Source organism: Nerophis ophidion, linkage group LG03, assembly GCF_033978795.1.
Source record: "Nerophis ophidion isolate RoL-2023_Sa linkage group LG03, RoL_Noph_v1.0, whole genome shotgun sequence".
In the NCBI taxonomy this organism is placed as follows: Eukaryota; Metazoa; Chordata; class Actinopteri; order Syngnathiformes; family Syngnathidae; genus Nerophis; species Nerophis ophidion.
The window spans coordinates 73071546-73083951 of record NC_084613.1 but is presented as its reverse complement, the minus strand read 5'-3'; the positions used below and the strand labels follow the sequence as shown (position 1 = coordinate 73083951).

The 12406-nt window shown below is 44.0% G+C and overlaps 1 long non-coding RNA gene across 1 annotated transcript in view; it reads left to right on the top strand.

Annotated features, from left to right (window-relative positions):
- Positions 1-12406, top strand: part of LOC133550035 (uncharacterized) — a 262035-nt gene that overhangs the window by 147070 nt on the left and 102559 nt on the right. Inside the window, exon 2 of the long non-coding RNA XR_009806222.1 lies at positions 6744-6819. This is a non-coding gene — a long non-coding RNA (uncharacterized LOC133550035). The remainder of the gene's footprint in view (positions 1-6743; positions 6820-12406) is intronic.

Genomic DNA, 12406 nt, shown 5'->3' with positions numbered 1-12406 from the left:
AGAAGATGGATGGATGGATGGATAAATGGATCTACACCCCAACACAGAAGGTCTGCTATCTGCTTTTGATGTTTTTCAGATATGTTTTCATCAAGTAAGACTGTACTCAATTCTAACAAAACTAAAATTATGTGTTTTTCAAAGTCCGAGCCACCTCATCTGGCTCCTCTCGATGTGGAGGAGCAGCGGCTTTACTTTGAGTTCCTCTCGGATAGCAGAGCTTCTCACCCTATCTCTAAGGGAGAGCCCCGCCACCCGGCGGAGAAAACTCATTTCGGCCGCTTGTACCCGTGATCTTATCCTTTCGGTCATGACCCAAAGCTCATGACCATAGGTGAGGATGGGAACGTAGATCGACCGGTAAATTCAGAGCTTTGCCTTCCGGCTCAGCTCCTTCTTCACCACAACGGATCGGTACAACGTCCGCATTACTGAAGACGCCGCACCGAACCGCCTGTCGATCTCACGATTCACTCTTTCCTCACTCGTGAACAAGACTCTGAGGTACTTGAACTCCTCCACTTGGGGCAGGGTCTCCTCCCCAACCCGGAGATGGTACTCCACCGTTTTCGGGTGAGAACCATGAACTCCTCCACTTGGGGCAGGGTCTGCTCCCCAACCCGGAGATGGTACTCCACCGTTTTCGGGTGAGAACCATGAACTCCTCCACTTGGGGCAGGGTCTGCTCCCCAACCCGGAGATGGTACTCCACCGTTTTCCGGGTGAGAACCATGGACTCGGACTTGTAGGTGCTGATTCTCATTCTGGTCGCTTCACACGCTGCTGCGAACCGATCCAGTGAGAGTTGAAGATCCCGGCCAGATGAAGCCATCAGGACCAGATCATCCGCAAAAAGCAGAGACCTAATCCAGCGGACACCAAACCGGAACCCTTCAACGCCTTCACTGTGCCTAGAAATTCTGTCCATAAAAGTTATGAACAGAATCGGTGACAAAGAACAGCCTTGGGGGAGTCCAACCCGCAGTGGAAACGTGTCTGACTTACTGCCGGCAATGCGGACCAAGCTCTTACACTGATCATACAGGGAGCGGACCGCCACAATAAGACAGTCCAATACCCCATACTCTCTGAGCACTCCCCACAGGACTTCCCGAGGGACACGGTTGAATGCCTTCTCCAAGTCTACAAAGCACATGTAGACTGGTTGGGCAAACTCCCATGCACCCTCAAGAACCCTGCCGAGAGTATAGAGCTGGTCCACGGTTCCACGACCAGGACGAAAACCACACTGTTCCTCCTGAATCCGAGGTTCGACTATCCGGCGTAGCCTCCTTTCCATTACACCTGAAACCATATAAAAATTCAGTGCTGACTAATCGTGTCGAAAAAATTCACAGTCTCAAAAAGCAAGACTCACTTCCGGTAAGTTGAGACTTAAGCAATTGATCCTGTTTCAGAACCAGCCAATGAGATGTCAAGGTTGAAGTCATGTGACACAGTTAAAGTTAAGTTAAAGTACCAATGATTGTCACACACGCTGTAGGTGTGGTGAAATTTGTCCTCTGCATTTGACCCATCCCCTTGATCACCCCCTGGGAGGTGAGGGGAGCAGTGAGCAGCAGCGGTGCCGCGCCCGGGAATCATCTATGGTGATTTAACCCCCAATTCCAACCCTTGATGCTGAGTGCCAAGCAGGGAGGTAATGGGTCCCATTTCTATAGTCTTCTGTCTGACTCGGCCGGGGTTTGACCTCACGACCTACCGATCTCAGGTGACATGGGTCTTGCAAAACAGCATCAAAAAGGCAGTTAACTGGGCTACCTTGGCGTAATACAACATAATTAACATTTGAGTGAGGCCCGCTGGATATTTTATATAAAAATGATTCAAATGGTTAAAATCTGCACTTTTGAACAACATACAAACTCTGCTTCATGCAGACCAGGCACGAAAAGAGTTGTTTACACAGCAAAAATACCTGATAGAGAGTTTGACGGAGGTAGATTCCTACAACGGGCGGCATGGCGTAGTGGGTAGAGCGGCCATGCCAGAAACCTGAAGGTTGCAGGTTCGCTCCCCACCTCTTCAAGTCCAAATCGCTCTCCCCTCTATGGGACCAAAAGCAATGGATGTCGAGCGGGTCTAACATGATACTGTGAAAGTTCAATCCATAGTGGATCCAACACAACCGTGAGAGTTCACTCCAAAGTGGATCCAACACAGTAGCGAGAGTCCCGTCCATAGTGGAGCCAACAGGAAACCATCCCAAGCGGAGGCGGATCAGCAGCTCAGAGATGTCCCCAGCCGATACACAGGCGAGCGGTCCATCCTGGGTCCCGACTCTGGACAGCCAGTACTTCATCCATGGCCACCAAACCGGACCCCCTCCACAAGGGAGAGTGGGACAGAGGAGAAAAAGAAAAGAAACGGCAGATCAACTGGTCTAAAAATGGAATCTATTTAAAGGCTAGAGTATACAAATGAGTTTTAAGGTGAGACTTAAATGCTTCTACTGAGTTAGCATCCCGAACTGTTACCGGAAGGGCATTCCAGAGTACTGGAGCCCGAACGGAAAACGCTCTATAGCCCGCAGACTTTTTTGGGGCTCTGGGAATCACTAATAAGCCGGAGTCCTTTGAACGCAGATTTCTTGCCGGGACATATGGTACAATACAATCGGCAAGATAGGCTGGAGCTAGACCGTGTAGTATTTTATACGTAAGTAGTAAAACCTTAAAGTCACATCTTAAGTGCACAGGAAGCCAGTGCAGGTGAGCCAGTACAGGCGTAATGTGATCAAACTTTCTTGTTCTTGTCAAAAGTCTAGCAGCCGCATTTTGTACCAACTGTAATCTTTTAATGCTAGACATGGGGAGACCCGAAAATAATACGTTACCGTAATCGAGGCGAGACGTAACAAACGCATGGATAATGATCTCAGCGTCATTAGTGGACAAAATGGAGCGAATTTTTGCGATATTACGGAGATGAAAGAAGGCCGTTTTAGTAACGCTTTTAATGTGTGCCTCAAAGGAGAGAGTTGGGTCGAAGATAATACCCAGATTCTTTACAGAATGTAGATAAAACTAGAGCATGTGGGATTTACAATACTAACTGTGAACAATACAACACTGCATATTGAGAAAATATAAACGCTGTTCCTCTACTTCCTAAGTATCGTCACTTTCCAATCATCACTGCTCCTCCATCGTCAAACATGAACGTGATCATGAGTGATCGATCTCAGCTGTTAACATTTGGACAAACATCGCCGCAATCCAATCATCACGATGATTTCAGAGTGCAGCTCATTAGGGCTAATGCACACTGAAACAGAACTTTGTTTTCAAACTAGCATTGGGTTCCAGTTTGGGAGTCGTTGATAATGTGTGAGAACCACTTCGGAAGTGCATGACGCAATAAAGTACAGGAAGTGCGGTCGTGAAATCATGTGGCAAAGACGCTTTGAAAAAGCCTCTAATACGTTTGATGAATAATTAAACAGATCTTTGACTCATAGAGGGTGTCTCTCAGAACTTGGTTTTGACTCGTTTCTCCAGAAATGGCGCCATTTAACATGAGACTTCCTGTCCTTCCGCTGGAATGTTCTTGTTTTTCCCCAGTTGTAGCTTGAGATAAGGAACACAATCAAAACATCACAGTTGGTAAATCTTTTTGGATGATTAAGTACGTTGTGTGACAGTCGGGTGCTAGTCCCACAATAAACAAAAAGAAACCAAAACTTGAACTCAACAGGACATTTACAATGGAACATAAATCGTTACGTAACACATGTAGCATGGATTCAAGCATCCACTCACTGACCACAACATTAGAAACAAAACTCGTTAAATAAGGTAATTTATAAAAGTTGTAACGGTACAGTGGAGAAGGAGACTGCACGGAGGCAGGGACATCATTTAGCTTGCCATCCATCCATCCATCATCTTCCGCTTATCCGAGGTCGGGTCACGGGGGCAGCAGCCTAAGCAGGGAAGCCCAGACTTCCCTATCTCCAGCCACTTCGTCTAGCTCTTCCCGGGGGATCCCGAGGCGTTCCCAGGCCAGCCGGGAGACATAGTCTTCCCAACGTGTCCTGGGTCTTCCCCGTGGCCTCCTACAAGCTGGACGTGCCCTAACCACATCCCTAGGGAGGCGTTCGGGTGGCATCCTGACCAGATGCCCGAACCACCTCATCTGGCTCCTCTCGATGTGGAGGAGCAGCGGCTTTACTTTGAGTTCCTCCCGGATGGCAGAGCTTCTCACCCTATCTCTAAGGGAGAGCCCCGCCACCCGGCGGAGGAAACTCATTTCGGCCGCTTGTACCCGTGATCTTATCCTTTCGGTCATGACCCAAAGCTCATGACCATAGGTGAGGATGGGAACGTAGATCGACCGGTAAATTGAGAGCTTTGCCTTCCGGCTCAGCTCCTTCTTCACCACAACGGATCAATACAACGTCCGCATTACTGAAGACGCCGCACCGATCCGCCTGTCGATCTCACGATCCACTCTTCCCCCACTCGTGAACAAGACTCCTAGGTACTTGAACTCCTCCACTTGGGGCAGGGTCTCCTCCCCAACCAATCCGATCCAATCCACTTTATTTATATAGCACATTTAAACAACGTTTCCAAAGTGCTGCACAGCAATGTTAAAAACAATATTAAAAAAACAAAACAAAAAAAACAATATTATGCTCCACCAATGACTGAATAAAACAGCCCCAGACCCATTGTATGTCAGAGGCAAAATGAAGATTTTTAGTTCCTAAAGAGAGAGAGAGAGAGATATGGGGTGTACAGAGAATTCCACAAAATGTGCTTCAGAAAATAAAAGTTACCCGGCTTAGGGAAGACCCCAAATGTGATCTGTTATTTTAGGCGAGGCTTCCTGAAAACCCCTGACTTATACAACCTAATACTTTGCATACGTAGTAGTATCTTTGAGCAGTTGAAGTTGAATGCTGTACTTTATTTTTGCACCAACTCGACATATGTTCATTGTGATAGCCTGAAAGTCCCCGGACTTATTCTGGAACCGGTGTCTCGTGTTAGGTCTCACTGGTGTGTAATGGGGCATATTGCAGCACCAAAACATGTGGTTAAGGGGGCGGTCAGGCTCGTGCATCTCTTCCAAAACACTCTCTCCCAACGTTCTTTGCAGGCGCTCGTCTTGATCACAAGCAGCCGATCCCACCCTTGTGGCTTCTTTCATAAGTCTTTTCGAGACGGCGGGCCGCCCCTGGTTCCTGGCACGCTTTGTTGTGCTGTTTTTACAGCTGTCCTCCAGAATCAAGCCTGAGAGGGAGCTCATAGTAGACAGAACCAAGCCAACCTCTGGGTTTAAAAAAAGAAAAGAAAAAAATGTTAGACGCCACTAATGGCTGTCATGGAAACACACGTGTTCCAAGGAAAGCTCAGTCGCTTTAGTCTGGCTCTGCAAACCGGCAGAAGACCCACAGACCACCCGCTAACGCTATACTTGCAGTTATTGACTAAAACAGTGGTTCTCAAAAAGGGGTACGCGTACCCCTGGGGGTATTTTGAAGGTATGCCAAAGGGTACGTGAATTTTTTTTACAATATTCTAGAAATAGCAACAATTCGAAAATCCTTTATAAATATATGTATTGAATAATCCATCCATCCATTTTCTACCGCTTATTCCCTTTCGGGGTCGCGGGGGGCGCTGGCGCCTATCTCAGCTACAATCGGGCGGAAGGCGGGGTACACCCTGGACAAGTCGCCACATCATCACAGGGTCAACACAGATAGACAACATTCACACTCACATTCACACACTAGGGCCAATTTAGTGTTGCCAATCAACCTATCCCCAGGTGCATGTCTTTGGAAGTGGGAGGAAGCCGGAGTACCCGGAGGGAACCCACGCATTCACGGGGAGAACATGCAAACTCCACACAGAAAGATCCCGAGCCTGGATTTGAACCCAGGACTGCAGGACCTTCGTATTGTGAGGCAGACGCACTAACCCCTCTGCCACCGTGAAGCCGTATTGAATAATACTTCAACAAAATATGAATGTAAGTTCATAAACTGTGAAAAGAAATGCAATATTCAGTGTTGACAGCTATTTTTTTTGTGGACATGTTCCATAAATATTGACGTTAAACATTTCTTTTTTTGTGAAGAAATGTTTAGAATTAAGTTGATGAATCCAAATGGATCTCTATTACAATCTCCAAAGAGGGCACTTTAAGTTGATAATTACTTCAATGTGTAGAATTTTTTATTTACAATTGAATCACTTGTTTATTTTTCCACAAGTTTTTAGTTATTTGTATATCTTTAATTCCAAACAGTTCAAGAAAGACCACTACAAATGAGCAATATTGTGCACCGTTATACAATTTAATAAATCATAAACTGATGACATAGTGCTGTATTTTACTTCTTTATCTCTTTTTTTTCAACCAAAAACGCTTTGCTCTGATTAGGGAGTACTTGAATCAAAAAAATGTTCACAGGGGGTACATCACTGAAAAAAAGGTTGAGCACCACTGGACTAAAAGACCATAACGAACGGTTTCTGTACGTCTGCATTCCCTTTGCTCTTCACAGTCCGCTACTTCATTGCAACACACGACGATACGCAAAACTTGGAACGGGATGATAAATAAAAGTGTTTATGTGGGAGCCGATGTTTCTGGCCTCATAGTTCAAAAAGTGACACGTAAACTAGAAACTGAGTCACCCTTGAAAGGGAAGAGTTGATTAAACGCCTTCTTTTTTAAATTTATTTATCTTGTTTACATTTTAGGTCAACATTGGATAAACTGCGATTTTTCCAGTGGCTCAGGGCGTCTACAATAATGACTCCAGGGATCTAGTAAAAGGTACAGTACAGTACAATCACTCTTTCACAAAAAAACAAGTGTTACGCCGGTTCGGCATTGTGATGCCGGGTTCGATTCCCTCGAGGATGCGTCAAGTGAACACAGCAAAGGTAAGATATACAAAATTTCTTTAAATAACCAAAAGAGCTATATAACAAAAATGCTAGAGCCAGTAGAATAAAACAAACAAAGGACGCTAGCCTAAAAGCTAGGATATACAACAATGAGAAATAAACTGGCACGTAGACACATAAAACAGTAAAACAAAAACTTCCGCATGAGAACTGGAATGAACAATGAATGGCTAGCGTGAAAAGCTTAGCGAGAATATACATACGATATAGAGTGCAGGCGTAACTTGTTGCGTGAAAAGCAAATCATGAACCCAGGCTGAACAAACAAAAGAGGACGGCTTATAAAGTGACGGTGATTATCTGTAGCGGGTGTGCGGGGCGTGAGCAGCAGGTGAACTGATGTGTAACCATAGTGATGGACAAAAACAGGACATAAACGGGTCAGACTGAGAATGAAAAAACAAACATGTGAAGATCTGAGCAGCAGATCGCAACAATAAGAGTTGTAAAAATGATTGGAAACTCAAGACAGCCATGACATTATGTTCTCTACAGGTGTATGTAAACTTTTGACCACGACTGTATGTAGAGAAGTGGTTCTTAACCTTGTTGGAGGTACCGAACCCCACCAGTTTCATATGTGCATTCACCGAACCCTTCTTTAGTGAATTTTTTTTAATTATTTTTTTATTTTTTCAAATTCAAGACAAAGTTGTATGTTTTTGGTAACACTTTAGTATGGGGAACATATTATAAGTAACAAAGACTTAATTTAGAGTTATTTGGACACTAGGGGAACATATTCTAAGTAATAAAGACTTAATTTAGAGTTATTCCGTAAGGTTAGGGTCAGGGTTAGGATTACCATGAATTGATTAACGTGGAGGCTTCACGGTGGAAGAGGGGTTAGTGCGTCTGCCTCACAATACGAAGGTCCTGCAGTCCTGGGTTCAAATCCAGGCTCGGGATCTTTCTGTGTGGAGTTTGCATGTTCTCCCCGTGAATGCGTGGGTTCCCTCCGGGTACTCCGGCTTCCTCCCACCTCCAAAGACATGCACCTGGGGATAAGTTGATTGGCAACACTAAATTGGCCCTAGTGTGTGAATGTGAGTGTGAATGTTGTCTGTCTATCTGTGTTGGCCCTGCGATGAGGTGGCGACTTGTCCAGGGTGTACCCCGCCTTCCGCCCGATTGTAGCTGAGATAGGCGCCAGCGCCCCCTGCGACCCCGAAAGGGAATAAGCGGTAGAAAATGGATTAACGTGGACCCCGACTTAAACAAGTTGAACAACTTATTCGGGTGTTACCATTTAGTGGTCAATTGTACTGTACTGTGCAATCTACTAATAAAAGTATCAATCAATCAATCAGGGTTATAATAAGGCCATGCCGAATAAGGCAATAATTAGTACTTAATGACTAGTTAAGAGCCATAATGTGACTAATTTGCATGTTAATAAGCAACTAATTAATGGTGAATATGTTCCCTATACTAAAGTGTTACCATGTTTATTTTACTGGTGCACAAATTGAACCGTGCATGAACATCACCTTGTTCAAACAAAAAAACCAAGACAGTGCATAAACTCACAACAAATTACACACCTGCAAATCAATCAGCTGTTGCCGTATCCGTAATACGCCAACAGGGAAGAGTCGGGTGTGTTTTGACCTCGGCCGAACCCATCAGGTCGACTCACCGAACCCCTAGGGTTCGATCGAACCCAGGTTAAGAACCACTGATGTAGAGGGTTTCTTTGCCCCTGATAAATTCCCCTGTCCTTTCTCTGCCCCTTGAACTCAAGTTGCCAAGGAAAGTTTTTAGTAGTGACTATGGGTTTTATTAAGATGGAATGAGTGTTCTTTCTTACATGTTCCTTCTCTGCAACAAGTGAGTGGAATTTTGAAATTGTGCAGATCTTCTCGTGCGTCATGTACTCGATAGATTGCCTATGATAGGGGTCTGCAACATGCCGCATGTGGCTCTTTAGCACCATCCTTGTGGCTCCCTGGAGCTTTTTCAAAAATGTATGAAAATAGAAAAAGATGGGGGGGTTAAAAAATTGAAATGTTTGTGAACGGCTTCCTGCCGCCATAGTGCGGGTTGCATGGGCCATAGAGGAAGGACATCTTGCTTTTCAATAAATCTTTTGTCTTTCGATCGGATCGCTTTTCAGCGCTCCGCTCCTGCTCGCTCCTCTCTCGCCTTCAGTCTGCCGCGCCTTTGTCGTTGTGTTCGGCTCGCTCTCGGTGCTTTGCGCTTGTCTGCTTCTGCGGGTGGTTCTCCTACTCCTTCTCTCTCGATCGCTCCTACTTGTCCCCTTTTATACAGCAGGAGGAGATGCACAGATTGAGAACCGGTGTGTGTGTCACACACCTGGTTCTGATTACTGCAGCGTCGCTCCAGGCACGCCCCGCCTCTCCGTTCCGCCGTATATTCCGCCTCCTGGCCTCCATCTTGAATAGGACTACGGCTTGCCTTACGCCGCCGTCGGCCCGTCGGCTCCGTCTCTCCACAATGTTTTATTAGGGTTTCTGTAGGAGGACAACATGACACAAACCTCCCTAATTATTAGAAATGCCAGTGTTTATATCAAACACGATTCTCTGATGAGAGTATTTGGCGAGCACCGTTTTGCCCTACTAATTTTGGCGGTCCTTGAACTCACCGTAGTTTGTTAACATGCATAACTTTATTCAGTGATGCCAGAGAAAGACATATTTTATGCCACTCATTCTTTGTCTCATTTTGTCCACCAAACCTTTTATACTGTGTGTGAATGCTCAAAAGTGAGCTTTGTTGGTGTTATTGAATTGTGTGGAGTGCTTATCAAGCTTATTTGGTCATTGCATGACTGCAAGATAACCGATGCTAACATGCTATGTCGGCTAGCTGAATGTACATATTACATCATTATTGTTGCGATCCGCTGCTCGGATCTACACATATTAGTTATTTTTCCTTTCTGGTATCACTCTCCGTCAAGTGACTGTTTATTTCCTGTTTAGCCTGTCACCATGGTAACTCATCAGTCCACCTGCCAATCCCGGTCCACACACACCTGTTTTGTCTAATCACCCTCCTATTTAAGACAGCCTCTTTGTTCATTTCTTCCTGGGTTCTTAAATCGCTCTCATGCAACAAGTGACGACTGCTACTTTTTCTACGTTTATTCTCGCTAGCTCTCATGCTATGCCACTTGATTATTCCAGTTTTCATACTGATGATTTGTTTTCTCGTTTGTGCTTTCATGCCAAGTTTAGTTTTCTGTTTGTATTTCCTACTTTTCATACTAGCGTTTTTGGTTTGCCTTTTGATTAGCTCCAGTATTTCTGTTCAGAGCTCTCTTTTTGTTAAATAAATATTTTAAGAGCCTACCTTTGTTGTGTTCATGTCAACGCATCCACGGAGGGACAAACCCGGCATTACCATGCCCACCAGTCCTCACAATTATGCCTCCTTTGTAGGTATATTTGAGATAATTTAATATCCTTTACTTTTATCTTCTTTGTATATCATTTTGGTTTGCATGTCTCATGACACATTATCCGTATGTAATATTGGGTGCATTTCAAATAGTTGTTTGTGTGCCATGTTGTTCCAGACCCCAGCAAACAGTACCTAGCTTGCCAAAGATTGTATTAAATCTATTAAAAGAAAACAGCCTGCCGATCCTTAAACATGGAAACACACATCTATACCTTTGGCCATTCTGAGCCAGTCATTTCCAGAAGTTATCTCACCTTCTGAGTAGTCTCTGATTTACTATTGGTTTCTAATGTTGTAAAAATGTGTATAATAAATAAATAACATTTCAACATTTCTGTCAAGGGAGATTTGCTTCAGCCTGCGACACATAGTCATTTTGATAGTAGGCTATTTTAGGTAATATAGACACTTACGTCATGTGTTGCCTTCACGATAAGACTTACTGTATATCCGGCTTTTAATTTTTTGCTGCTCCAGACGGATTAGTTTTTTGTATTTTTGGTCCTATGGGGCTCTTTTAGCGTTTTGGGTAGCCCAACCCTGGCCTATGCGGTGGCCCACAATGCCATTCGAATCGATATCGGAAGTTTAAAACGCACATGAGATAGTTAATGCCAGTGCTGTAGTTTCGCTGTTGAGCAACCCTCCCTAAAAAGCCACCGGGAGACACGCTTCTCCAGTGTTTTGTCCCGCCGTGTGTGATTTAAAGTGACAGTCGACATAGTCAGCGTTAGACGGCTGACTGACTAGATGACTTCTGACAACGCGGTGATACTGGCGGAGAGGATGCCAGTCACTGAGTAGCTCTGTGACTCCATGTCGGGACCTCCTCGTTGACACCGCATCGTCACTTCGATTCCCAAAGACGAGTTCATTCAGTGTACAGGAAAAACTGAAAAAAAAAGAAAACATGTAATACAGTAATATTAACCCCTTAGATCAGGGGTGTCAAACGTACGAGCCCGGCCCGAAAACAGGTTTTATCCGGTCCGCGGGATGAGTTTGCAAAGTATAAAAATGAGTGGAAATTTTTGAATGAAAGAAACTGCTGTTCTAAAAGTGTCCACTAGATGTCACAATAGCAATTCTTCGTATCTCTAGAGATCAGTGGTCCCCAACCACCGGGCCGCGGCCCGCTACCGGGCCGCAGAATAATTTTTTATTAATTTTCATTTAAAAAAGAAATATATATGTATATATATTTATTATTATTTATTTTTTTTAATCAACATAAAAAACACAATATACACTTACAATTAGTGCACCGACCACAAAAACCTCCCTTTTTCATGACAAAAACATCCCTTTTTCATGACAAAGAAAAAAAAAAAAAGGATTCCCCCCTCCCGGGCCGCGGGACAAATTATTAAGCGTTGACCGGTCCGCGGATACAAAAAGGTTGGGGACCACTGCTATAGATGATGTATGTAAACAAAAATAAACCACATATTGTTAGTGCGCCAATCGAGGAAAGTGATCAAACTACATAAATAACATCCTGTAATTTGATTTTGGTGTATTTTTTAAAAATCTTGATAGATTGAAAATTAACACCAATGAGTTGACTGATGAACATTATCACATCATTTACTTTGAAAATATAAATAAAAATAGAATACTATTAACCACAACATGTAAGTGTAAAAAACAACAACATTATGATGTGTACATTTTCAGAATGTGCTTGTTCTATTTCTAAACAAACAAAACAATCTGAAGTTGTCTTTATTTTTAAGTTATCGTGCCGTGATTTTACCAGTCCGGCCCACTTGGGAGTAGATTTTTCTCCATGTGGCCCCCCATCTAAAATTAGTTTGACGGATGTATAATTCAATATAGTGCATATGAAACATCTGACATACACAGTATGATAAAGTCCAGCTGTACGAAATACTGCTTATCATATGTACTGATCAAAAAATGGATGTGGTGCCCTCTAATGGACATTATCTGTGAGTATTACTGTATCCGCTGCTTTATTGTACAAACACTTTGTGTCAAACTCATTTTAGATTGGGGGCCAC